This window comes from Bactrocera oleae, chromosome 4, assembly GCF_042242935.1.
Source record: "Bactrocera oleae isolate idBacOlea1 chromosome 4, idBacOlea1, whole genome shotgun sequence".
NCBI classification, from domain to species: Eukaryota; Metazoa; Arthropoda; class Insecta; order Diptera; family Tephritidae; genus Bactrocera; species Bactrocera oleae.
In genome coordinates this window covers 20,475,932-20,502,005 of record NC_091538.1, presented here as the reverse complement: position 1 = coordinate 20,502,005, position 26,074 = coordinate 20,475,932, and positions in this window count along the sequence as shown.

Below are 26,074 nucleotides of genomic sequence, written 5' to 3'. Positions count from 1 at the left end.
AGAGAAAGGCATTAGCCATTGTATTCTTGTTAGCGTTGATTATAAGCCGGAAGGCAAGAGGGCTCCATGCGATTATATAGTAAGATTATAGCATGAAGCTCATGCGTCCGATAACTATTAATCATAATGCAAAGCAATGAACTTAGTATGGCCGCAGCTACGAATAACTACTAGTGGTTATTGACCGGCTTGTAAAGCAATTAGAATGAGCCAACAGCTATCTATTTGTGCCTAATGTAAAATTTTAAGTTGTGTGCCACGAGTAAGTTCACTGCGTAACATAAGACCTTCGTTGTAATTGGTTATAAAACGATAAAACTATTTCTTTATCTTATTTTTAGCTATAAGGATATAGACTCATATGTTCTGTAGTTCATTTCAGAGTTTGCTCTCAAAGAGAGCCAATCTGAGCCTAAGGTATGAAGATTTTTCGTAAAGGTAAGAGAAAGAAGGTCAATCAATCAAATTCAAAGATTATAGTAAATATCATAAAAACTTAATGAATATCATCCAGTGGAAACTAGGAAAGTTTATTTCATCTCGGTCAAAAGCTTTTGTGCTGAATTTAAACAGGGTATATTAAGTTTACCACGATGTTTGCAACACCTAAAAGAAAACGTCGAAGACCCTTAAAGTATAATATATACATATAATTATGATGTCTGTCTATCTGTATATACGTAAATTAGTCTGTTATTTTTAGAGAAGCAAAAAAAATTTGCACACGTACTTTTCTCACCAAGAAGCTACTAATTTGTTGGAACTGCCGATATTAGACAACTACTAGCTTGGCTTATTATCCAAGGCAACAGTATAATCTTTGAAGAAATGGCTGAGATCAAACCACTATAAAATATAGCTGCCATTCAACTGACCGATCAAGCTCAACCCTTTGTATGAAAATTATTTTTCAAGATCATTCAAGATCGCTACAGTCTTCGAAGAAATTGTTCGGATCGGACCACTATCACATAAACTAACTCATCAAAATCGGAATAAAGATCTTTTTATACCCCCCTTATGCTATAAATTCACCTGTGAAAGGTATTAAAGCTTCGGTGCTGCCGAAGTTAACGTTTTTTCTTGTTTTAAGTCAATGAAAGGTTTTTTCATTAAAAGTTGACATCAAAGCTTCCACAAAAGGGTAGAAGAATAATTTAGTAACAATTCAAAAATGGTGACAGTCAACAATGGTTTTACCGGCAAGTTTCATCTGTAGACCCTAGTCAGCGGGAAGGACTTCAATGTGGCCGTCCTGGGGATGTCAGGTTGATTTAAAATAAATAGTATCTTAGCCATTTCCAGCGGTTTAGACTGACAAAATGTAGAATCTGAGTTACGATATTTACTAATTTTTAAGCCTTGGCTTTTATTATGGTAGATCCTTAAGACAGCCTCCTATCTTTCTTAACTAATTTCTTTCTCTTTGAGATAGCTGGTAGTTTGGCTAACTTTTCCTAACCCGTTAATTGCGATTTGCTGAAAAATTTTATATATCTGCAACATCATAGTGATCTTCATTTCCTAAATCAGCGCTAAAAATATGTTTACAGCTATAATAAGAAATTATTATCCATAAAACAAGCGATTATATGTAAAGTGCGCACACAAGAAGACTCATTAGTATTCAATAATCGTACGCAGCATAGTAATTGAGCATAATAACTCGTAAAATTGAAATTTACCAACACTAAGCCCCACCACCTAACACATGTCTCAAAACTGAAAAAAAAATTAAAAGCAATTAGAAATTATGAACACGAAACCGACAAGTGGTGCGTCGACAATGACAAATCATTAGGCGGAAATTTTAAAACAACAAAAACAAAACAAAAACCAACATCAATGACTTTGTGACATGAGCAGCGAGAAAACACACGGCGTTCGTCCGCCGGTCCGCCAAAGGTATTAACAAGTGATTTGCATAAAACGAGTGTTCGAGACCAGAAAAAAACAGAAATAGCGGACATATTGACTTAATAATGCAAATTTTGATGCGTAGATGTGTGTATGTGATAGGTATTGGCTTGTGTACTCAGCTCCATCAATAGTAATTAAGCGAAGGTATTACAAGCGGAACAGTGTTTAAGGTGGATGAAATAACATAATGCTGGCACTCAGCTGCAGAAGCCCTGCAAAAGAGCTATACAGCAACCGTTGTTCTACTGGTTTCAAACTTATGATTTGCTTCGAGATATATTTCTGCGAGAACCATAGTGAAACGACTTCCTTATTAATTTTGGTTAGTATTTACATTAAGTCCAACCACCAAAGCCCGATATAACCGTGGCCGTTTCTGTGGGTGTATCATTCTTACATGCTTTGTAAAGCTCCACCTTTTCTCAAAGAGTAAACAAAGAATGTAATCTGAATTCGGATGAAATACGAAATGTAACCAATTTCATTTTAGATCCATTTTCTTAAATCTCCCTCTAGCCCCTGTAGCATCCATTAGGGAACCGTAATTATGCTTAACAAGGATTATCAAGTATTCTTCTTCTTTATGACATAAATATCTCCATAATCAACCATGTAGTCCTCAATAAATACCTCCACAATGTTTTACAAAAGATTTTTGTCGAGGCTGCAATGAACGTAGAGGAAAGACACGTCATAGTAATGCGGTAATGCTTTAGTTTAGTAAGGAGAAGTGAAGATTGTTTGATCCAAACGTTAACGTCTCTTTCACTTAGGAAAAATAAAGCGAAATATGAAGTTTATCAAAACAAAACTTCATATCTTAAGAATAAGTGTAATACAGACTTTTCAATCGAGGTTTGAAGTTTTACCTAACCGGAGTGATGGGTTTTCTTTGAGAGTATTAGTATAAAATACAAAGTCACAACCCCCGTTTAGATAGTTGACTATGTACTAAGCACAATATCAACAACAAGCATTTAGTATTGAAGAGCCAAATTAGTAAACCAGCTTCCAGGCATTTAATCGTCACCATGACGTTCCGCCACTTTAAATCCAAGCCACCCAAAACACTAGCCGTACTACAACCTCCGGCAGTCAATCAAGCGGTACCACAATGTCATGTGAATATACAACACATAATATACATAGGTGGATGTATGCAAGTCTGTGTGTGTGGTCAGTAAATCACTTAGTCAAGCCAATGAGTCGCCAATGAGCCAACCAGTCAAATTGCCAGGTAGCGAGGCATCTGAAGCACGGCGCAAAAGCCCATATTTGACCACCAACGGTGTGCCACTTGAAAGCAGTAGCAGAAAAACTACTGCAACAGCAATAACGTAATAGAATTAAATTAATATTAAATAAGCAGCAAAACAATATTTGTTGGGCATAAAAGAATGACAAGCAATCGAGGAGCAGTAGTAGTAGCCATGCAGTGGCACTTCAAGTGGCAGTTGAAGTCAAAGCAAAGGCAATGAGTGGTTGGTTGCTCGTGCCGCAAGCCATGTGTAGCAAGCGCGTTCTAAGCGCGCGTAATTATGTCCAACAAAAACAACAGCAGTGGCACTTATGATAGCGCACATAATAACAACAACAACAGCAGCAAGAACAACGCAACATACCCACATTAACCATTTATTGGACGCCGCGTAATTGCGAAGTGAGCTAAATGCGCATATTAGTGACAAACTATAAGTCTGTTTGTGCCTCGATGTCCTTAGTAACAGCCAAGCGCATAAATGCACGCACTTCATTCTCGGTATTGTCGTCGATCCGTAAAAGTGCAGGGCTCGTGTGTATTTATGTTGTTGTCATTAGCAATTGCTCATAGTTCCGGGGTTTGCTTGTGGACATTTGTTGTTACCACTTTCATAATTCTTTAATGTGTTTTTATTGAATTGTCATTAGTTCTTCGATGACTAACAAGAGCTTCAAGTGAATCAAAGCGGTTTGTCGTTTTGTCAATGACACTAGTGAGCATGTTGCATGTTTTGTTGCAGGTTGTGTGTTGTTTATATCGTATGCTACTTAATACTGATCATTCTGGCTAAACATTTATAGGAAATTATAATATTTATATTTGAATAGTTTATAAATCTTCTATAAAATATTGCTCTTAGCTTCTATGCTTCTTCTTCTTCAATATAACTTTTACTCAATTGCATTTGCTTTTATTTACTTGTTAGTATGTTCTCTGATTTTCTACCTCGAATACTTTTCTCTTGTTATGAACCAGACACCTTGCTTAAGTTATAAGCTTGAGCTCGTAGCTTTCAAGGTTAAAAATATATGTTAAATGAGTTCATATCCAGAATCTTCGGTGTACTTCAAATTCAGTTTGTCAATTTATTTGAAAATTGTACTTCTCGAAAACGATTTTTTCATCGAGGTGCTCTAAGATTCTATCTCCTATAAGTAGATGGTCTCAATATTAATTTATGTATGTAATTCATAAAAGCTACATGTTTTTGAAGTTTGGCCGAGTTTCCTCTCCGATTTGTGAAATTGTTGAATGTTTTTATACACTTGATACATGTTGCTACAGAGTATGATAGTTTTGTTCACCTAATGGTCATATAGATATAAGGTTATATTGAATATGTATATATAAATGATCAGGATGATGAGACAAGTTGAGTTCCGAGTGACTGTATGTCTGTACGTCCGTCTGTGCATGCGATAACTTGATGAAATTTGTTACATGTATTCCTCGGCACCCAAGAGAGGTTGGTACCGCTTAACTCTTTAACGATTAAATCTAGAGCTACAAAACTATCGATAGTTTGATAGTTTGAAAAAATACTATCGATAGTTTTCGCCCTTGAAATCTTCTTACTTTTTGCTGGTTTAAATTGCGATACCTTAGCTTTGTACACTTCATTTTTATAAAATAAGCTTTGGTATAAATAAACAAAACATGAACGACACAAAAAAATTATTAAATTTACTAACAATACAATTTTTCACGTTGCTATATAAATTGCTCTGAGATCTGACCTAAAAAGCTAAATTTTTTATACATTTACTAATGCAATATGAGATCAACCAAGGAAAAACGTTAACTTCGGTTGCGCCGAAGCTATAATATCCTTCACAAAAACAAAGGCCCCTTACAAGAACTTGATTCCGAACGTTCAATTTGTATGGCAGCTATATGATATAGTGATCTGATTTGACCAATTTCTGTGGAGAATAATTTTTGTTGCCTTAAGCAATAACTCGTGCCTAATTTCGTAAAGATACCTCGTCAAATAAAAAAATGTTCCATGCAAGCACTTTACTCCGATCGTTCAGTTAATATGGCAGCTATATACTATAGTCATCCGATCCATACAATTTCTTCGGAGATTAGATTAATGCTTTAAATAATAATACATGCCAAATTTCGTGAAGATACCTCGTCAAATGAAAGAGTTTTCCATACAAACACTTGATTCCGATTGTTCAGTTTGTATGGCAGCTATATGCTATAGTGGTCCGATATCGGCCGTTCCGAAGTTAACGTTTTTTCTTGTTTTTCTTTAAAAATAGTAATTTGTTGGCGTTTTTAGCCTTTAGTGCTGTTCTCCTACCAGATATTAGCAATCCAGCCTAGCGAAACGTTCTCTCCGACTTTGTAAAATTAAAATTAATTAACGTGATATTCGTGTATACGCACTGTAGGCAGACTAATGCCTCTGGGTGTATGTGTGAGTATGTATACATGGTATGTATATTGTGAAATTCAATCACAATTAAGTAAAATGGATGTTTCTTTACAATTGTGGCTTGAAAACTTCTGAATTGCGGCTACATGTATGGTTAACTGAGGTTATGTGCAGCCGCCATTTCAGAACTTTACAAATGCTTACCTAATTGTAAATATTTTCGCAACATTCCTTCTAACGCACCCAGCTCCTAATCAAAGTGTAAAAAATAGTTGAGTTTTATAATTTGTATATTATTTAAAAACTTTTCTTTTTAAAAATATTATTTTGAGCCTACCATCCCTGCAAGCCTGATAAATAGTCGGTTAATTACCTAACAGAGCTATCAGAGATTTTTGTTAAAGGTTCTATTAATTTTTTAAGACCCAATGGGCAATTCTAACTGAAACTCTTGTGTACTCTTGCACGGTGTGTTTGAGATAGCTTTATTAAATGAATTTTTTTTGTTTTTAAACTAGTGTGAAGATAATAAAACTGGCGATCACGGTCATGGTGAATATTTTATCTATCTTATAGTTTACAGCATTAATACTACTGAATTTGGCATATGGTCTCTACATAAAACTTGTCTCGTCAGTATGCGAAATCCGATAAAAAATACGTATTCATCTTGTCTGAAAGATCTGAACCGAATAGTGAGAAGAGGTTCTTAGGCTTAGAGTTTTAAGCAAGTGCGTCAGAAGATTATAGAGCCACTATTTTATAGTATAGGTATTTATAAATTTCGATTTTCACTTTACTTAGTTTTCAAATATCTGCAGAGCTGTTTTTTTTAGCTCGAAAAACACAAATCAAGTAGTGAGACCTTGGTAAAATTATAGTCCGAAGTAAATATAGAGTTTGGTTATTGTTTTCTAGTTATTTTTAATATAATTTTTCTTGCTCTATTTAAGGAAGATACTAGATAACAGATCTAGAGAACCGTACTTTTCAAATCATTTGAGAAGATTTTACCAATCGTGGAAAACGGATTGACATAAGGGCTACTAATGCAAAGCTCTAGAATGCTCTTTGATTTCAAATAAAGTAACTATAAAAGAGAGAGAATATATACGAGATCTTCGTAGCTAATACAAATAAGCTTTTCTTAAGTAACCGAAAGCTCAGCGACCAAGTACTCCGCTCTCAGCGTACAAAAGTTCAGTTATTTAATAAAAGAATATTCAAAGAATGAGGAGCTTCTTCTCGAAGCATCTAACTTTCAGTAGAAAAATAAACTTGGTTCTGCTGGAGAATTAGACCTTATGGGCGGGAACGATGCGAAATCGCTATAAGGACATAGTCGTTAGATATGTGAATTAATGTAAGTTCCAAAAAACCAAAAGGTGCTATGCATATAAGTATATATATACATACTTACTTACTACAAGTATATATACTTAAGTATATTCTTACAGTTTCGACGCTTCATTGTGTATTTCAACGCATATTAATATATTAATTTTGAAGCGATTTGAAGGGAAAACATCTGTAATAAATTGTTCTGCGTATGAAGTGAAGCGGCAGCAGCTCATAAAAACCTGCCGACACACACATTAATACACACATGCTAATTTACGCAGCAAATGAAATCTCTTTCATCTTTGTAGATTGTTGAAATTCTATGCGCTATACGTGTAAGCCGCAAAAAATATAGTCTGCTGAAAGTGTGCGTATGAGTGTGTGCCAGCTCTGTTTGTCTTGTGCATTGGTCTTTGGTTTGTCTCATCAAGTTAGCTGTCGCGACGGACGCAGCCACTAAAAGTGGCAATAAATCACAACAAATTAACATAAATCTCTAAGGAATTGTCGCAACACCACTTCTGTTAATAAGCTTTTTGTTGTTATTATTGCAGACTCTCATAAACATATAGTTGGCATTGCTTGGATGTTGCAAGCGCATTCAATATACATACATTTATGTGTGTGTGCTTGAAAGCCATATTGTTGCATTGATGGGTGGGATATGAGCATATGGAAAAATTATGGAATTCCGTGCTATAATATTTAATTACTTCAGAGAAGTATATAAATTTTCATAATTGCTTGGGATGTGTGTTTGTGTTGGTAATAATGAAAAACTACAAAAGAATTGACTTAATTTTAGTATTTTTTGCCTTGAAAATCTAGCAGTTGGAAACCATAAAAATATTTACTTTGGATCCATAATTGACATTACAAACAGTGTATCTTCTTATTTTTTCTTCGCGTTACGTTTTTTATAGACTAGTTACACCTGCTATTCATATATGAAATATATTCAGATAATTAAGGAAAACTTAAATTCATTTCATTGACACTTTAGGATGAGAATCGATTATTCACGCTTTTAATAAGTTATAATGTAGGCCAGTTGAGCTTCTTTAAGAGTTGCTTGAAGCGAAGGAGGTAGGGAATATCTAAGATTGTGGAACCTGCAGCACAGGGCATACCACAGAAGTATTTTAAGGTAGTGTTGATAGTGGATACAACAAAAAGCTGCACCTTTAAGTGAAGAGGGAACTAATTAACATTGTACTAGTAGGTGTCATCACATGTCATCACATGGTACCTACCTCTAAGATTCCACCTTCAGAAACTTGGTAAAGGGAAGTGGGCAGAATGCAGAGCATGTGCAGAGGATGATGAGACACTGGAACATTACCTTTGGAACATTTTTACACTAAGTTTCTTGATGAGGCTTACTTAGTTATTTGGCAGCACAATGGGCGTAATGATGGCCGAAGTACGGCCGTCTGCGGTCTAACACCGTTGCGCCTTCTTTTTCAACCAAATAAACTATATGACTGGTTAGCTGTGGAACAATAATAGATCATGCTCCATCAGCACTTAGGTGAAGCTTAATAGCGCATGTGCTGTGTATTTTGAGGTGTCTTTCATTTTTCTATGCTGTAATTTATCCAAATACTTTTATGGGTTTCAAAATTTTTTCGCCTTACTACTGGGACTATCCACGCTGATTTTGATTTCTTTAGATAAAGAGGGGTTGTTTTATGCTACCGTCCACACGCCAGTTGGCTTTCGGAGTCAGATTTATATCCTATCAGGGGCTGTCAATTCAATATCTTCGAAAACTATTCGACTAACTCATGTTGGGCTCTTCATAATATTGCATAGCCCCAGAAACAAATATATTTTTGCTTGCATTCATGATGTTTCTGTGTAATTGTTATTGTCATGTTTCTTAATCTAATCAAGCTATCATTATCATTCTATCCCCCATGTAAAGAGTATGAAAAACATAGATCGTAAGAATCAATCTACAACGTTTTTAAATTTATCAAATTAATCGACTTTCCTCTCCATTTTCTAGCCTTTGCAAGACTAAGTTTGCCGAAACTGAAATAAGTCGCCTTAACAAATTTGTAATAGTCTGAAAGCTCTTTGTCATTTTATGAAGATCTTATGATCTATTATATAGGTTTAGGTACAACAACAGACTGGCGTTAATAGCCGTTCAAGTGAGATCCCTTAGGACTGTCCTTTAACTTAACCTAACCTTGCGTTATTTAGGGTTCGGAGACTTCCTTGGAATTTCACAAACTTCAACAAGAATTCGAAATTCGAGCTGAGGCTCGATTTTATTCATTTTTAAAATCAAGAACCAACTCGTGGTGTAGAGACAGGGCGGCGAAAGACAGCCTAAGATATCCCATTTTCTCTGCGGAAAATTGAGAAGTTATACAACTTCAGTTCAAGTCGAACAATACAAATATTTCTAACAGTTAAATGTTTCTATACATCTTGTGTTTGTATTGTAGGCGTGGATCAACGACTGACGTATCTAACTTTAAAAAATATAGACCGGTTTTTTGTTAAATTATTTATAAAATCAGTCGATATGTCAAGCAGGTTTCTGGAATGATAAAATGAGAATATAAAACTTAGTTAAGACTCAACAACTTTTTACTGCTTTTCTTGTTCCTACATCTTTATACCTTTCTAATTAAGTAATGAAAAACATATTTCGTCTTTACTTTGGGGTTTAAAACATTAAATTTTTTATTGGAAATTTGCGCCACATGAAACTAAAATTGAGCGACAAAGTCGAAATCGTTTTAATGACACTTTAAAAAGCCTCTTAAGTAGTTTGTCAGCCCCCAAACTGAAAACGAAAAACAAATAAAAAACAGTGAAATAAACTCTGTGTTCAGAACAAATGCAACCATATGTGGCATGTCGCCCGCATGCTTACCAGCTTATGAGCAGATACAGTTATCCATATACACACCAGTCTACTTGGCGGCACTCGTCGCTCGATGCTAGCCGCTCACCACTCCGGCGTTTGTGGTGGCGCACACGTCAAGCAATTAGCGTTTGCGGGTGTTAATCATTTGTTGGCGACATAAATTTTATATTATCCCTGAGGCGCGGCAGCAACACCTACATACTACCCTCCTTTAGAGAGTGTCGCACTGGTGGCAGTCCATCCATAATGCATTGGATATCTTTGTATGGCTTTGGGGCTTAGTGGCGGCTATATGCCACATTTCAAGGTTTACATACACACGCACAGCTCGCATTCCATCTGTGTTTGTGCACTTAAATGAGATTTAATTATTTTTTTCACTGAGAATTACTATTTCCTTTTATATTCAAATACGTGCCATTTAGATGTGCACTAACAGCCATGCTTGCGTTACAACAACAATAGTGAGTAAATCGGAGCCAAATTTGTCAAATTTTTTGTTGATTTATGAATGGGGTTGTGTGTCTTAAAGGCCTTTATGTTTATCCAAGTTTTCAATTTTATGACATTTAGTTTATTTGGTGTCGAAATAAAATTAATTTAGTGTTTTTGTACTAAATATAAGCATAGCCATGTTTGGAATCTACCGGGCATTGAGTAACTGAGTGCTGGAGGGGTAAGGTTAGAAGTTTGGTATTGTCATCGAAATTATCTAAAAGTGGGTTGAAGGTAACCTCTTCAACATGATCAAAGAGCAAATCTCCTCCTTGTTTGTTCTTACGGACTCACTTTTATACAGAGCATATACATACGTGTATATAGTATATCTAAGACACTTCTAAATTTGTATATGCTTTACTTGTGAATTTCGTGCTTTTGCAAGCAGTATGGTCTCTTCGTCTAAAAATGGTGCCTTAACTCTCAAACCATATTTTACCCAATTGAAATAGAAATATTGAAACCAAAGGTCTAAGTCATTAAAAAATGGCAAAAGAAATATAAAAGAAGCGAAGTTATCGAAAAATAATGAACAGGGCTAAACTCGTATACATTCAGATTGAACATCAAAGGGCGGATGTTCTATTGTTCGCTATATAAGAAAAAAAAACCAACTACTGTGAAATATGAAACAGGCATTTATTTCTTTTCCACACCAATGTAAAGCACCTGAGTGCGGCTTAACTCGATTTATTAGATCCGAAATAATCTGAAGCAAAAAACTTTATTAAGAAACAAAAACTAACTGAAGACCGCGCTATAACCGATTCTTTAAACGTTATGATTATGCTTTGGATTGAAAAGTCTCTGGAAATACATATGTATTTATCAATTGATGTCTAAAACTTTTCCAGGGATCTGCAATAGAGTTAAAAGGTAAGTTCGGCTACCATTCTCATTCATGTAAAGTTTACTCTGAATCCTCGTTAAGGTACCGTCAGAAGAGACCATATATGTTACAGATGTTCAGTAAGTTCTGAGAATTGAGGTTCGACAACGAAATTCTCTCTAAAGGCCTTCCTGCTTACGAATCTACATGCGCTGTGTTTTTATGAGAGAAAAAATTGTTGCCCTGCTAAAACTAACGCCAAAGTTTCACATTAAATTCTCATTATGGTTTAAAGTTTTGAACTATAGTAAACAATTTGGTCGTTCGTTTTATTTGCTCACTTGGCTTCCTCTTCACATTTTATTACTATTGCTTAAGCGCCTACGGTATTACACAGCAATTATGGCTCAAACTAAACTAAACAAGTTTAAAAAATTAAGAAAAACAAAAACAAAGGTTGAAATGTTAAAAAAAATTAAAGGAAAAATAAATTCAATGCCTACAATTTAATTTAGTGCATTTTAAAAACTTTTTAATGCAAAATTGCGAATGCAAAACATAAAAATGAGACATTTGTGCCAGAGGGTAATGTGCTTGAAGAAAACAGAAGTCAAGTGAGTAGAAATACACCCCACAATTGCTAGAAGCTTTCGCTTTTATACGACGGAACATATAAACATTTTTTTCTGTTGCTTGCACCCTGTACCGTTGCACACGGACAGTATTCAATGTGATACAAAAGTGTCTGTTTCTTTCCTGCCTTCCCCGCTCGCTGTGACTCACTCCCTTTCCAGATGGAACAAAAAGGTCAACTTAAAGTAAGCATGAAATTAAAGTCGGGACCGATTTACATATTTATACGCAATGATATCTTGCTTAGCATACATTCATTGTTGTTTTTGTTTTTGTATTCAACACGCAGCTTTAATGTCGGCAATAAGGATAAGCCGGCAAATTGTAATGCAAACTTTTGGTTACAACAAACGACAAAAATAAAAAATTAAGCAACAACAAATATTTTGCAACAACACAAAAAGTTCTAAAAAGAATTGTATAACTTTATTTCACTTTTGGCCATTTTTTTTCTTCTTAAAAGTGGAATAAACGGCGCCAAATGCCCTGCAACATTGATATCCGTATTTGGATGACACTTGCAACCGACATACACACACACAAACCAATACACAATATAAATCGAAGAGAAAAACGTTTTCTTTTAAAAAACCTTATTTTTGAATACAAAGAGATTTTTCTGATTTTGCCTTACATTAGAGTAATTTGCTTTATTGTTGTTGTTTCATTTAGCTCAAAATCCCTTACTTACCGATATTACCACATTTCATTTGTATTGATGGTATGCATTATTGATCGTAAGGTCCAGCAGGTTTTCCTCTTCTGCTTTTGACATTTTGTTGGACACTGGCACTAATAACTGTAGCATGACAATTTACAATTGAGTTGGATATAGCATGTACAACTATAATGACGAAAAACTCTTCAATGTATTGATATTTTTTGGTTTAGTATAGAAAACCAATGACCTTGACTCTGTACACAAAATTTATAGAATTTCGGCAACCTTTTGTGGAAGTACTTCTCCTGATATATTACTTATAGCTTAAGCTATCCTAAGGACCTATAAGCTACAAATTTCTGTTAAAAAGGTTATGGATTTGCACAAAAAAAATTTATCTGTATCACTGCCCTTAACTTAATTCTTAGCTTTTGACTTTGTAGTGTCAAGGGGGTCATTCTAAGTGATGGTCTCAAAATTTATTTTTTTCCATAAATTGCGGAACGGTTGTAAAATGATTTTTAAGAAATCGTACTCGTTTTAATGATATAACGGTTAGAAGAAGGACATGTTCGGCTGTTGTTTAAGCGGGCCTGGAACTTTAAATGTTTTCTCAAACTGTGTTTTCAAACTTTTCTCCCTCGTATCGCAAAAACGGCTTGACCGAATACCTTGAACTTTGTAGGGTACACTCAGCACATGTAAACGCTTATCAGTCAAAAATTCCCAATTCTTTATAGCAAAAAAATCAAAAAAAAAACTCAATATTCATAAATTTATACTGTAGAAATATATGTTAATAAATGATGATAAACTTAAAGCCCTATCTATTTACTGGTAGAAAAAAGTCCCTAAAAACAAGTCGTCACATAATCACTTAATCACTGCAAGGGAACGCTCCAGAAGATATCTTATTGGGTCGGGCTGCATTCATCCATCAATTTTCAAATGTGCGGTTTTAATTATTTGTTTGCTGAGCTCTTGTAATTCATTACCTTGAATGTATAATCTGTACTTCTTCGAAGTACTTTTATCTTCTATTCGTAGTAAAATTTCAGAATAGAACTCAATAGTAACATCTACTTAGGAAAAGGTTTGACCGTTCACTTCAATAGTTTGCGGGCTTCCTGGTTAGTTGATCTATATACTATATTTTATGATTTTATGTGGGCTTCAACATCAGCATTTACATGGCCTTTTTTATAATTTTATAGTTTTTGGGTTAAAATTATCGTAATATCATAATGAATTGAAAGCCGATTGGTATTTGGCATAGGATTGTACCACGCAAAGGCCGCGGCCACGCAATGATTGGCTAAGCGGCATGTGGCTTTTAATGAGCGGCATTTCTAAACGGTTTATTGTTAAAATGTCGTTGTCCAGGGCAGTTCGTTCAATGTTTTTATTATATATACATTGTAGTGAATTTAGCTATTTACATAAAAATCTACGCAATTTTCCAAACAGATTCTTGCAATACAATTAAAAACTCTATTTGAATTTTTCGAAAGCTGTCAGAGAAGGGAACATGTGCTTTACTCTGACATCTAATTGGATCCGGCTAGTTCATCACCTTTATGCTTTAATATTACTGTGTCCAGAAAATCCTCAAGTGAGTAAATCATATCCATCGGTTTAAGGGTAATTCATTTAAACGTTATCTACTTTTTTTGAACACGATTGGTATGGTAAGTACTCTTTAAAAGATCATTTCATAAACAAGATAACTTCATATTAATTTGGTATTCACTGCAAACTGGCGAGTTGTCGTATCTACAACGGTTCTAACTATTATTATTATGATTGGTTTTAATTTAATGGAGATTTTAAAAAGTTAAAATACGTAATTCGGTTTCGAAGTTTTCCGAAAGTATTAATTGATTGCTTAAGCCTTTTGGAGCTAATGATTAGCATCGGAAATAATATTTTACAATTTACTCCAAATGCTTTTAATTTGCGCTTTTGAAACACCCACTAATTAACATTGTTAAGCATTGTTTTGTTAAGGTTCGAGACTAGTAAAAAAACAAACCGAATCGTCGTTAGCTCGCAAGACTTAATTAATATGTAATTGTTATGAACTGTAGACACGCCAAAATTCAACAAATTAATAAACCAAATTCCAAAGAGAAAAGTCAATTAATTTAAAAAAGTAAAACCAGAAATTAAAAGTGACAGTTTAGCTGTCAAAGGCAATAATTCAAGCGAGACAGACATGGAGAGCAAACCAAGTGAAAGTAAAAACGACATAAATCAAAAATTTTAAATACAAAAACAACAGACCTAGTAATAAAAGTGACATAAACAACAATAACAAATATTAATTGGGAGTACCCACACAATCATAAATAATAATTAGCTTCAAGAATAATTTCGAATTTAAAGTACCACGTAGTTGCAAGAAGACGGTAGAAAGCGGGTTAATCCCGCTAAGCGGGAGCATCAAACTTTCCAAAATATCGCAATGATAATATGAGCATTTTGAAGAAAATATTTAATTTTCCTTGGACGTCAAAACTGTAGATATAATTCCGTGAACAAATGAATATAACGAAATATTATAAGAAAATAAACACCAGAAAAAGATATTCGGAAGGAATATATTTTGTCTCTAGCTAAATAATAAAAAAAGATAATATTTTAATGATTGAAATACCATTTTAACCGAGAGCTCTATAACTAAAACCATTTCTCTTATACTTTCACATAGAACTTTTCTTTAAATTATTTGAACTCATTTACACTTTAGGAGTCTGTTCTTCTGTGAAACAAAAGGTTTAAGGAGAATGTGTTGTGATTTTAAGTAGCTCTCAAACAAGACTAGTTTACAGTCCGTCTCATAAAACTACCTCAGTCAATTACAATTATAATCGGCTTTCTCTAGTGAGAAACCTATATTAATGTCACCTTGGAGTGAAAGTTGCGTGGACTTTCTGATATGTAAATGGTGGCCTAGTTTTTCACATTAATCGTATAAAATAAGTGTTATATACTCCATAGAAAATATAATAATTAAATTTTCAAAACGAGGTTAGTTTCAAGAAGATTAATATACAAGTATATACCAAAAAACTACTAACTCGTCACATGATTTTTTCAATTTTCATACAAAGTTCAAGATAGTTGAGGACTTGGGCTGAAAAAACAATTGGTCCATTGGCAGTAACTTTGATGTTTAGTCCATAGAGACTTGCACATAATCTTTCTCTAACAGAAATTAGTTTGTTTTATAATGAAATATGTATGTATGGTATATAGCCTCCCGTGACTTAATCTAATAAATATTTTCGAAAAGAAATTTGGGTCAACAGAGGGTTAGTAAAAAGTAAATCAAACACTGATCAATAAAGCTGGACAAAGAGGGTACGTACAATCCAACCAAGAATTCCAAACTGTTAAAATTATATTTTCATAAATTTATGCAATTGGTAGTGATACACACACGAATGCAACTCTGAGTATTTGAGGCACAAGAAGGAAGTGCGCGCAGTAATTAGACACTTGCAAATGATTGCGTATGGTGAATGGAAAGAGCCAAAAGCTAATATGAAATTCAAATTTACAATACACACTTACCATATTCACAAACACATGCACCAACACAAACTTATATTCATATATACTCGTACCACACATAATTTCATGTTTGCGAAGAGTCACTGTCTCATATCAACACGCCTGCCGCGCAGTGGAAACAAATACCATTTAATTCAATTATCCAATATGGGCAGCAACAACAACAATACAAATAATAGGAACCACACAGAAAAAGACCGCGCAAGCAAACAACTGTGGCGGCAGCGTCAATGAAGTGTAGCAAATGCCTATTGCTACTTACTACCCCGCGCCCAATGCACTGCTTGAGCAACAACAACAATAACAATTAAGCATAACAACGCTTGCTCTACGGTTTTCGGCCTTTCTCATGTCTCATTAAGCTTGCCCAGTGCAACGTTGGCATCGGCGGCGAAACAAAGCCAGCGCAACCCACAAACTATTAATATTAAAATGCACAGCAGAGCGCATGACTATGTGGCGCGATTTTTCATTAGAATTTGTTAGTAATTTGTATGCAACAATGCAAGCTTTGGCAGTAAGGCGAGCAAGCGAATGAGTTGGTGCCGCACCCGCCGCATGCATGCGTGGCTCAAAGTGTTGCATTGATACAGAAAAAGCGCCAAAGCTGAACTGAATTTAGCGCACCCACCGTGCATGAAAAAAACTAGTGCTAATATAGTGTGTAGGGGTTGCATGCATCATTGAATTCAAAAGACAGGCGGTGAAAAGAGTTAAATTAGAAAAAGCGAAATAATTAATTCATGACATTTGGGGTGTGGGGTCTTCAGGTGGAAAGTGTTAATGTGCCGGTCTGCTGGGCGTGTTGAAGTGCGCTACGTATATGCCATTGATCATGAAACACGTGTAATCAACGCTGAAGTCGTGCTGAATGCTGAAGCGGTTTAATGGAGCGTTTTCTTGAGTATCAGCACGAGTCGTTAGTTATACCTATATAGAAGCTCTTAAAATGATATGCTGGCTGTTTAAAATGGATTGGTCAGCGACTTTACTGTGCCGGAAACTAGTTATTTAGCTCAGAAATATTGTATTTTCTCAAATGGAGAAATTATTAGTTTTCGCCAGACTTAAAAGCTCTTGTTTGATAAATTTTTGAACATCATCAGTTACCTTGAGTTTACCAACAGTTCCTAGAAAGCTTAGAATACGTACAGGGTGGCTCACGAATCGTGCTACAAAACCAAACCGTAATAACTTTTTTTTTAGTCAATGCATTACATTTTTTTTTTGTTTTTTGTTTGTATAAAATATTGTGTTTTATTTTATATAATTAATTATTTTTAGAAATTGTGAAACGTAAATGATCTCCATGCTCAGCCACGCATATGCGACACCTATTAGAAAATTATTCATTGCGGCTTGAAGGCGGGATTGCCTCAATTATCGATATACTTGTAACGGACTGCTTCAGTTCAGTTACCCCTGCGGGCAGGGGATAGAATATGCCCGCGGCAAGGCATGCCTGTCGTAAAAGGCGACTAAAAGCCAATATGCACTATGACTGTTATTATATTCTTTGCCCAGTAATATCAGCATAGTATATGGAGTGATAGTGCTATAATACTCAGCTTGAACTGATATTAGAAACACTTTAAATGAAAAAAGCTAATAAAAAGACATTTGAAGTTCAAGCGACAAATGTCACCAGTCATTTGAGTAATGGGTAGCTCAACTGGCAGTAGTTTAGGCTACGCAGTCTGACCGGAGACTTTCCGGTACCACGGGGAGCAGAAAGCCCTTGGACTTCTGTTCAATCTGCTCATTGGGTTCGGTCCTTTGGGGAGTATCGTGGTGGCTGTGGTTTAAACCTAAATGCTGGAAGAACTGAATTTTCAGTTCGAAAAAAGAAGTTACACAAGTAACTGGGTGCCGTACCCGAAAACGGAAGAGGTTTTAGGTCGGCCTCGAATCATACCAAGATGGTAGTGTGGACCCAGACACACTGCCACTGGTATCCAAATAAATACTTGCATAAGCTCGTATTGTTTGGGGCGCTGATCAACGCATTGTATTGATCCGTTGTGTTTTGAACACCGTGAGGTAAGGCCGTCGCCGGCAGGTACTCACGTAAATCTACAACGAAAGTTGCTTCAGTTCAGTCAGATTTCTAGGTCTTGGTTTGTACGCCTCTTGTTTGACATTACCCCATAAAAGAGTCTGGTGCAATCAGTCAGATAACCTTAGGGTTCAGCGGAAAGTGGAGTTTCTTAATATTAATTTGTTTTAAAATTCTCGTTGGAGCTCGGCAATAACCGGTCTGGCTATGTGCCATCTTGCTGCAATTAAACGCTATTGAACACCTTAAAGTAACGGTGGCCATTGACAGTTACTGTTTCACCGTTTTCTTCAAAGACGTATTGCCCAATTATTTCATAATCATTTTGGTTTGTTTACATTTCCGTTTATGTAAAATAGGCGTCATCAGCCATAATTTTTTCAATAATTTTTTGGCAAAATTCCAGGCGAATAGGCAAATCAAGAGGATTTAACCGGCTTGTTATTTGAACTTTGTACGGTATCATGAGTTATCCATTGTACATACTGACCGTTTGCTTACTCCAAGTTGCGATTGGAAACTCTTGGATTTGCCTGAATTGACATGTTTACCAACCTCATATTGGTCCATCTACTCATGGAAGTGCCGCCAAAATCCCGTCTGAATTCCCTTTGGACGGAATGACGAACTGCAAAGCTGGTTCTGCTGCCCTATCCAAACCCAATTTAAATAATGACCTGCCAAATAAAAAATAGTAGGTCAGTTACTCACACAGAATAAAAGTTATTACGGTTTGTTGTGTTGATTCGTGAGCAACGCTGTATTTTGTTATTTAAGAAGCTTTCAGAAGAAGATTTTTTACCAAAAGTACAACCGCCGAAAGTACTTAGGAACTTTACGTACACCGGAAATAATCAGATAGATTAAATCCATGTCCAAATTTACTTTCCTGTCATGGAACAGGTTATTAATTTTCATTTATCAAATTTCATAAGTGCAAAAAAACGCGAACTCAAAGCATTCACAATCACTTATAATGTTTATTAATAATACTGTTTTAATTATTAATTACAAGTGTTGTGCTGTTTTGTTAAACTTTGTAGCTATTAGTTAAAGTTTTAAGTTGTCCCTTCAACTTTGAAGCTACCGTTAAAGCTTTCATTTGTACAGGTAAACTTTCACTTATACTTTTTAGTTTCATATTTAGCTTTGCAACTTTTCTTCTAAAACATAAAGAGTTAACAGCAACTTTACTTTACATTTCTAAATTATGCAGAAAATTGTTAACTTCTTTGTGATGTTTATAAAGCATTTTCTTTCTTACAAAGAAACACTAAGTGCTTCTCTCGTAGGCTTGACATTGTTAAATGAATCAATGCAATTAACTTATCCGCAATGATGTTAACATTTCATTTAAAATGGTTTTTTTCGTAAAGCCACATGCCACATGGATGTAGGCTGCAACCCTGCCCTCTCGAGTGAAAACTTGCATTGCAGTTGGGAAAATGCGTAAAGAGCTTTTACAATGATAGAGCCATACAAACGGAATAAATATACCCGCAGTAGAATGCGGCATGCGAACGCAGTTGCCACACGTACAATACAGCCTGCACATATGCGTTGATGAATAAACAATTGTCTGTCGAGATAAGAGTAAATTGTGTCAGCGATGCTACCGCCATTACCGATGCAGCTGCTCCTGCTGTTGGGAAGGCAGCCAAATGAATCCGCTTCATTTGTGGCATACATTGTGGCGCTGAATGACTGCCACACGCATATTTACATTTGTACAGTGCTGCCACACTGTGTCGTGGTCACTCACTGTTGATCGATGCAAAGGAAGTAAATTTCATGCGCACTAAATAATCATTTCCTCCCCCAGCTCTTCACTACTTGCAACCGCTCCACTTCCACAATCGCAGATTTTTGCTTCGCCGTGCCGCCTCACATATGACGGCAATTTATTTTCAATTCACAATGCGCTGACAGCTATCAAAATTAATTTTTGCATAAAATACGCGGGATTGTTCAGGGAATGTAAATGGAACACTATAAATGTACTATTTTAATTAAACTATGTATGCGTAGACGTACGTGTAATTTCTCGGACTGCACTAGAAAATAGGATCGGGCGTCTCTGGATTGAGAGTATGTACGCTTAAGTAATGTTTGAAGTATAGGTACTTATGTCTTTATATGATTGGTCGCTTAATTGCTTATGGGCATATTTACCGCAACGCAGTCACTCTTAGGATTCTCAAAAACTTTATTCTTAAAGTCTTACTTAAAAAAATATTAACATTTTTCCTTATAGACTCAGTACTTTTCTACATGTTTCCGACTTATTCACTTGTAGCATCGTTTATTATTGAATGTTCACATACAATTTCCATTAATTAATTTGTAATTGTTTACTTTCAGAAAAAGAAATTTGTTTATGCATATGTTATTTATTCTTTATTGCTTTATTTTCGTTTTTCTCGCTGACGGTGTTTACTCTGTTCGTGTATTTCGAATGCACAAATTTAATTATGATTTCACATTGAGTTGAAAAACAGGCAGAACTGGTATATGATTAATTTATAATAAGGTTGCAAGGTATAATTTAGTATGGATAGATAAGGATTAAGAGATGACATTTATGAGGTTTCTACGGAACTACTCATTCAAAACCCTTTCTTTGTTTCTTATGCCTTCGAATAAAAATTAATTCCCTGTATGAAAAATTTCATTGTGGAACCTCAAATTATGGATTCTAATGACATCGTCAATGTCAGAGAAGAGAGACAGAGAGAGAGAAACATTTCAAAATCCTAGTAGAAAAAAGTTGTCATTTAATATTTTGAGAATTCAACATTCATCGTTCGACGAAATCGTGAAAGGATTACAATCATATTTGGTATATTGTTAACATATATTATTTAGAAAGGCACCCTACTCAACTCCCAATAGGTTCACCTATCTTTGCGCGTTCTGGATTCATGGGCCTCGCGCGAACTCAGTAAGCGTTGGTCAGCAACCAGCACATATGCAGTTGCGAAATTTTACTGGCTCAGAGTGGAACGTAAGAGGTCTTTTGAACTATTTGCTCTTAACAAGGTTCACATCGCCGTAATATAGGGGTTCTAACTGGACACTGTTCTATTGGCACTCACACGGTGGTATTAAATATTTTTGACTACACAACCTGTCAAAGTTGCGTGGAGTAAGATGAGGTGGAAACATCTAGACACTTTCTCCTTCACTATCCAGCTTTTTCCTGACTAAGTGATCAAGTTTCAATGCAATTTGAAGAAGATAACTCACGCTCTGACCGACATATTCGGCATAAAGTATTCTGGAATAATGAAAACTATGATATGTAGTATATGAGAGCTGGGTTAACTTGTGTACCGATTTATTACATTTTTGGCATTAAACTATATTATATCCAATATTACACTTACACCTAATTTTGCTAAAATATTTAACATATTGACCGATATCTAAGGTATAAAGCCAAAGTTTAAGTTCTTATTATCTATTTTACAAAATTTTAATTACCAGCACATGATCGCTCTGATTCGGAACTGATTTTGAACCGGATATTCAAAAACCTTAATAGTAGGTACATGTTTTATATGGAGACTAGAGGAAGTATTTACCTAATTTTTACCATTTTTGAAACAAAGGCATGTTGTGATCATAAAGAGATATCCTCTGATATTCAATATTACATCCCACAGCATAACCGACATTTTCGGTGAAAAATCAACCATAGGCACTGGGGTCCACATATTCGGCATCGGGGGGCTTGAAAAGTTATGGTCCGATTTCGACAATTTTTAGGTTTGCGATGGAATACCTTTCGATAAAATCATTGATACTGGATTTGCGTGTCTCTGCTGTGTAAAGAATCAGAGGGATTTTAAAATTTTGATAGTAGGTGAGGTTGTGGTCTGATTTCAAAAATCATTACACTGTTGAATAATAATGTCGGCCTAATGCAATGCATAAAATTTGGTTGAATTTGGTAGAGCTACTCCTGAAATGTGGGATTACACCTAGCGGTGAGTGGCACCACGCCTATTGTCCAAATCTATAATAGGTTCCTATAAGCCCTTCTATACAATATAGCATGTATTTATGAAATTCAAAGTCTCTGACGTAGTAATGTAGTGGGTTATCGCAAATTAAGTATTTTTTTGGGTTATCATTATATTTCAACTAATTTCACATTGTTGGAGGAGGAGCCGAAAAGATTTGACCTTAGCAAAATTGTTAGCTTTAGTGGTTTGTGAAATATGTACATTAAACTTTTTAGGGTGCGAGGCCACACCCACTTTTTAAAAATACTCAGAACACAGAGGGTTCTCCTTAATGCGATAACGGCTTTTTGTGTGAATGGCAGTAGGCCGAAACAAGTTGGAAGCAATTTTGTGAATAATGTATGAACAATGATTTCTACTTTGAGGCATAAAAAACTAAAAAAAATTAAAGAAAAAGATGATTAAGATTTTTTCAAAATTCTTTAACTACCAAATATTTTTAAAAGTATCTATGCCTAAACCAATGGTTGCACACCTTACCACCAAAGAACTTCCGAAATTTACGATATCCTCTCCTATACAACTTCTAAAAGCAATGAAGCTCTGGATTTAACGGGAACACGCGTGAGCAGTTACTGAAATTGATACTTCGAGCTGATATTTCCCAATCAGTTCCAATGAGTCATATCAGAAGTATCTCAAGGACATTACAAGCAATGAGCCTGCTACAGCTGCTGCTAAAATCTGCGCTCCACACAAGTGAAACTCCATCGAAATATAGCACTTACTATTTCCAACAACAGCACAAAACGACCAACCATGAATAGCAAGATAACAAGCGTCAGACCACTGCGAAACGCGATTGAGCGACGATAAATTCAATCATAGGAAGGATGACTGCTGCACACACATAGGCATATGCATGCGTATAGCTGCCTTGCCTGTGGCATCGTTTCACGCCACACGTCCAGGACGGACATATTGCATGCATGCCACGAAAATCGCACGTAAGTGAAGTGAATTGAACTGAGTGAGAATGAAAAAGAACACACACATACTCTCACTAAACCATGCTTGTGGCCATGAGGCACATACATACACGCAAATGCACGCACGATATGCGCGCCTCGTAAGTTGTTCGAATTGCGGCAAAAATCAACGCGCCACCAAAAGTACGTGTTAAAAGCCGTTTCGCATTTTAATCAGGCACAAACAGCGACAGCAACAACAATAGCTCTAACAGAATTTTGGCATACAACTCATTGCTGTTACTAGTGGCACAATAAGGCAACTGTTGTGGCGGCAATGATTTGCAGTTGAAAATAGCCTTAGATAACAGTAATCAACGGCTGCTGGGAAAACTATGTAACTATATGGAGATTGAGGCATTATTGCTTTAGCATTGATGGCCAACGAAAATATACTATGGTTGGATTTGCTTTGGCCTGATGATATTGCACGTTTACTAGGAAGGGCGATTGAAAATTTACGCAAATGCGAAAGGAAGGAATTTAATTAATGACAGTGTGAATCTTCAGAAGAAAATAAAAGAGAATGCGCAAATTATGTGGATGAAGTGCCGAAAAAGGTAGCAGAAACTAAAAATTGGAAAATGCAGTCTTTGCTATTCAAGGCTAGGTTAGGTTAAAAGGTCGATCCTAACAGGGATCTCTCTTCAGCAGCTTATAGCCGCTCCGTTGTGGAACCGAGAACTTCTATTTTTGGCTATGTCTCCTGGACAAGGGAATGGAATATTGCCTGGATGTTTCCACCCAACCTTCGTCCTTTCAACTTAGGCAGTTCGCGTCCAACTGGGTTTTTAGCCTTACAGCATAAATGCATCTTGGACAATGTCTAGTAAGAGCTTATAAGATTGCGGGAAGATCAACTTTCTAAGAACAAGTAGTTTAGTATATATCCTACGTTCTTCTCTAGATCAAAAGGATCTCGCAGTCGCGCAGAGGCTGGTCGTTAACCAATGTCTGCTAAGCACAAGCGAGGTCCATGGCCCAGTACTAAAATCAATATGATAAAGTAGAACCGACTTCTTTCTATTCCGATCTGAGCGAGGTGAGGCTGCCCATTCTCGCTAGCTCATCGGCTATGCAGTTTCCAGCGATTCCGCTATGACCAGGCACCCAAACTATTCTGATAATGAAGTAAGTTAAGATATACAGAATTAAGACACTTGTCACTAACTTTGAGCGCACAGTTTGTGAGCTCAACGCTAGTGTTGCTGTTATGCTGTCAAAGCTCACCTCTCTAAAAAAAGCTGCACTTCAAAATAGTAAGTCTACTACCTGGACTGTAGTAAAAAGTATAAAAAAATAGTAGTACTAAGCTTTACCATATCGCCTACAGCAAATAGTAGCTAAAAAATTAACTTTTGTAGATGCGAAAAACAAATATTATATAGCGGTTGTAAATAGTAGTAGAAAGGTGTAACGAAAAGTAATTTTTCAGAACAATAATTATATTTATGCATATTTTATGAAAACGAGAAAACTTCTTTTCTTATTAAAGAAGTAATTTATAAAAGTCGAAAACATTTTAAGAAATTAATTATTTTATTTCTCAAAAAGAGAAGGATATATGACTAGGTGTTACCATATTTTTTAAAGAATGCTCAACAATAAGTAGTAGTGATTTCGAAAAATTAAGCTTCTAATGAAAAAACAACAAATAATTAGAAACCTGTAATATACGAATGGTAGTAAAAAAAAGTACAAAATGAATATTATCATCCCAATAAAAAGTGATTTAACGAGACCTACGTTTGAATTAAAAACAGGAGTAACGAATTTCTAAGGAAAAGTAACATTTTTCTTAAAAAGAATTAAAAGAGCGGTGTTGTACGTAAGAGTAGTAGAAAAATGTAGTCTAAAATGTAAAAAACTCTTGCAAGGAAGCTTTTCCTGAAAATTAAAATATATTTCAGATTTTTTATCTTATTAAAACGAAACATGTCATATAACATTAAAATTAGGCGAATTAAAGACATAAAAATAGTAGCAAAAAGAGTACGAAATACATTTTTTGTAAAAATTATAATAATTTTTGCGAAAAAACCAAAGAAATTACATATGATATAATTAAAAATGTAATAATAAACGACTAGAAGAAAACTGAAGTTTTTTTAGTAAAACTAATTCATTTGGAAATATAGGAGTATGTATATAAGTAGTGTTAAAAAAATATGAAAGTTACACTTTTTCTGTGATAATTAAAATCATTTCTAAATAGCAGTTTATAGGGGAATAAATAAATTATTGAAGCCAAAACTCTCGATTTCGTCAAAAAAATTGTCAAAGCTTCTTTTTTTTTCTATGAAACGTTCGGCAGCCAATTTCCACACCCATCACAATGTTTTTCCTTTAATTTTTGGTTATTCCTAGTTGTTATGCAACAAATATTTTTAATACCCGGAGCTTAACTGCCTCCAAGCACGTCTGTCGTATACCTACTTAAAGCGAAATTCAATCAGTTAGTTAGCATCCTTGCCCCAAGTGACCGCACCTTTCGAATCAGTTGAAAACTTTGATTAATTTTATTTTATTTCTTTTCATACGCTTGTCATGCGATTCGTTGCGATATCCGTAATTTCGCGTCTCGACATTTCGGTGGCACAGCGGGTGGTAAGAAATCAATTTAGTCTACACAGTGCAGTGTTACAAAGTTTTTACACGCGACTGGTTGTTGTGATTTTTATACCCTGAACAGGGTATATTAAGTTCGCCACGAAGTTTTTGACTACCAGAAGGTAACGTTGATGGCCCTATAAAATATATATATAAAGTCAACTTAGCCACATCCGTCTGTCTGTATATATGCGAACTAGTTCCTCAGTTTTTGGGAAATCGATCTGATCGAAAGATATATGAAAATACGTAATTTTCTCCTTCAGAAGCTGCTTATTTGCAGAATCGCCGACATCGGACTACTATAGCATATAACTGTCATACAAACTAAACGATAAAATACATGTCCTAGTATCGAAAACTTCTTTATTTGACGACGGTACAATCCTCAAATAAACTTTTAGATCTAAAGCATCGTAT